Genomic DNA, 3252 nt, shown 5'->3' on the forward strand with positions numbered 1-3252 from the left:
TGACAGGTCTTCGGAGAAAGGAAACAAGTCCCATTTCCCTTGCACCTGAAATAAAGTGTGTGTGGGTGTGTGTGAAATGTCTGAATCGCTGCTGGGAGCGTTTATGTGAACAGAGCAGTGACATCTGGGGCTTCTGACTTAGGGACGCCTAGTCAAGCATTGGTCCTTTTTCACCAGGTCCTACGTGAAGGTGATGAAGATCCCTGCTCTGATATCTCTGTTCCAGTGCCAAGTGTCCACATGGAAAAGTGAGGGAAAATTTGTAAATCTACAGACTGGGGCTGGAAGGGTTTTGCCTGAGGTCTAGACCATCTCCATTTCCTTTCCAGAGAGGAGGGGTGGGTCAGGCTTGGGGAGCTGCAGTGATTCCCCCAGGAGCCCAGCTCAGGTCTTGGTCCAGATCCCGACCTGGTCCTGGTCCTGCAGCTGGGTCCCTATCGGACTGCAGGGAATTTAAGAATGGGGGATTTACCCTAGCTGCCTCTGAACCTTTGGCTGGGTTTGGACCACTCAGATCCAATTCAAACCCTTGGGTTATTAAAGCCACATGAGAACTCTCCCAGCTATAAACAAAATCTTGTCCAGGTGACATTTCCTTCCTTTGAGTGAATGTAAGGCACACATGGTTTCTTCCCTGTCACAAATGCTGAAGTTTGTTCAGCCATGAGGATTTTCCTCAAGAAGTGGAGCTTTTGTTTTGTTGTTGCTGTTGCTTGTTTGTTTGTCTGGGAGATGTCATGACTAGACACTGACATGCGCAGTGTGTGGCAGATCGTATTGGCTGGACTTGGTTTTCAGTAGCTTGTTATAGAATTATAATCAATCTTTGGCGCTTGACAGGATGCTTCTGCACAGAAGAAATGCCATGTCTTCCCTTAGTTATCTTAGTGACCCCATGGAGCCTGAATGGCATCAGGAGACCGACACTTCCAGAAAAACTAGGGAGCTCAGGGAAAGGTGAACTGGCAGGAATCAGTTGCCACCTCCTTCCCACTGCCCATGAGGCTCAGCCCAGCCTAGGGACTCTGGTGGGCAAGAAATCCTTAGTGTGCATTCCATGACAGTGCCCACACAGCAGGGAAGCCTGAGCCAGCTGGAGGAGACAGGTGGGATCTGAGGAACCACAGAGGCCCCCATGGGTCAAACCTGGGCAGAAGAGGGAGCTGCTCTGGTGTCCCTAAGCTCTGCATCTTGTTGGTGCTGCAACCAGGGCAGTAAAACACCGACTGCAGCGTTATTTGCAGGGCACATTGCCCTCCTGTTAGATTTTTTCCTTTGCAGATCATTATTGTGGTGTAAAATGGGGAACAAGTGCCTGGCACAGAGGTGCTTCCAAAGGGAGATTCAAAGCTCTCCCTGAGCATCCAGTTTCCAAGGTCCCTTTAAAGTCTGAGTTATCAGGGAAAACCACCCTGAGCACAAGGCATCACCTTATCACAAGGACAGGCAGCATGGCTGCTTTGGGTCCTAGGAGGTACAGTGGAGGGGGCTTGGAATTCTGACTTGAACATGCATTTAGATTTTGTAAGCATTTCAAGCTTGGGTTTCATCATTTCCATTAAGATAGGGCCCATAATTCATTCCTCCCTAGAAGGCAGCTCTGTGGATTAATACAGTAATGTGCAATGTGCACAAAATGCACAACACCTGAGTAACACCCAGTTTTCATTATCACACTTACATTTTGAACTGCAGATTCTTGACCACACGGATGTGTCTTTTGCATGTTTGAGTAGAGCGACGGCAGTAATTTTGGACAGAGGATGGGGGCTGTGTAGTGGTACTGAGACAACTATTTAGGTCCTGCTGAACTGAGGAGCCTAGGAATGTAGTTTGGTTGTAAGCATGAGCTGGGTTCTATGCCTCCGTAAACAAACCACTTTGAAATTCTCATCCAGAGGCTGCAGAATACAGAAGTTTGCTTGGCCCCAGAACTGTCAAGGAGGAATCTGTTTCACCTTGGGCACTGTCCCTGTTTAACGACCGCAGCTACAGAGACCCCGCTGGGGACCATAGGGTCCAGTCTGGGTATCCCTCTGCCTCTGCAGCTGCTGAAGCGACCGCCTGCAGGCGCAGGGCGAAGCCGGACTTGCCCGCCGGGACAGTGCAGAGCAGAGAGATTCTCAGCACCAGGGCAGTGCCTGGGAACCTGGGCAGAGATCCAGTCAGTCCGCAGCTTCCTCCTGGCTCTTTCCTGGGAAACACTTTAAAAGCCACAGCAAGGGGGTGGGGTGGTGGTGGGGGTGGGGGAGGTTTGAGGCTGGTGCCTTTGCATTGGTCATTTCCGCTTTGGAAACAGGAAAGGAGCCCAGATCCTACAGAGTGAGGCCACTGTCCTGTGGCTTGACTGCCAGGGAGTGGCAACAGGGTGGGGCCCAGCAGGAGGGTCCCTGGCACTGTGGGCTCTTGATTGGCCTGGGAGCCCAGGCTCAAGAGCCTTGGTGACACCAGGGAAAGCGGTGTCTGTGTGTCCCAGGAAGTTTGCAGGAGTTTCTTTGATCCGTGTCTGGGGGAGGGAAAATGTTGGAACCTGAGGTGCAGAGATGTCCACCGCAGGCCTGGGCTTGGGAAGTTGCCAGAGCCAGGGCTGTTGCCAGAGACAGGCAGCATTTAGCAGCTTCTCTCTTCTCCTCCCTGGGCCTTTGACATTCCCATCCATCCCCTGGGAGCTTGGGACTGCAGGAAAGCTGCTCCGGAACTCTTCACTCCTCCCTCTTTTTCTCCTAATGAACCCAGTGGCTGAGGTGGTCCAGAATTGGAGGAGCATCCCAACAACTGGGAAGAAAAGTCTCTTCTGATCCTGTGGGTGCCCAACCCAGACCTGCTCTCCTCCTCCCCCTGCACCTTCTGACCCCTCTTCTCACCTTCTTTCCTCCTCTCTGCCTTCCCTATCTTCTCTTCCTCCTCCTCTTTTCTCCTCTCTTCTCTTTCTTTTCCCTCCTGTTCCTCCTCTCCTTTCTTCTTCTGTCTTCTTCCTCCGTGTTCTCTTTCTCCTCCTCCTCCCACCTTCCTCTTTGACTATCACTGACTTCCTACACCCAACTGCCTGGCTCTTGACAGCTGCAGCTTAGTATTTAAAATTTAGGTATTTTATGCATCATGACTTTTTAAAAAACCAGGAACTTCATTTTTTAAAATTATTAAAACGTTTGACGATTGAGGATTTTTTTGACACCTGTGTAAATTTTGGGCTCTCACCCTGGCCTTGTGGTGTCAGGAAGCTTAAAAATCTAATGGAAATTTTTCTGATCA

This window comes from Fukomys damarensis, unplaced genomic scaffold (genome assembly GCF_012274545.1).
Source record: "Fukomys damarensis isolate Sample0158 unplaced genomic scaffold, DMR_v1.0_HiC HiC_scaffold_17, whole genome shotgun sequence".
NCBI lineage: Eukaryota > Metazoa > Chordata > Mammalia > Rodentia > Bathyergidae > Fukomys > Fukomys damarensis.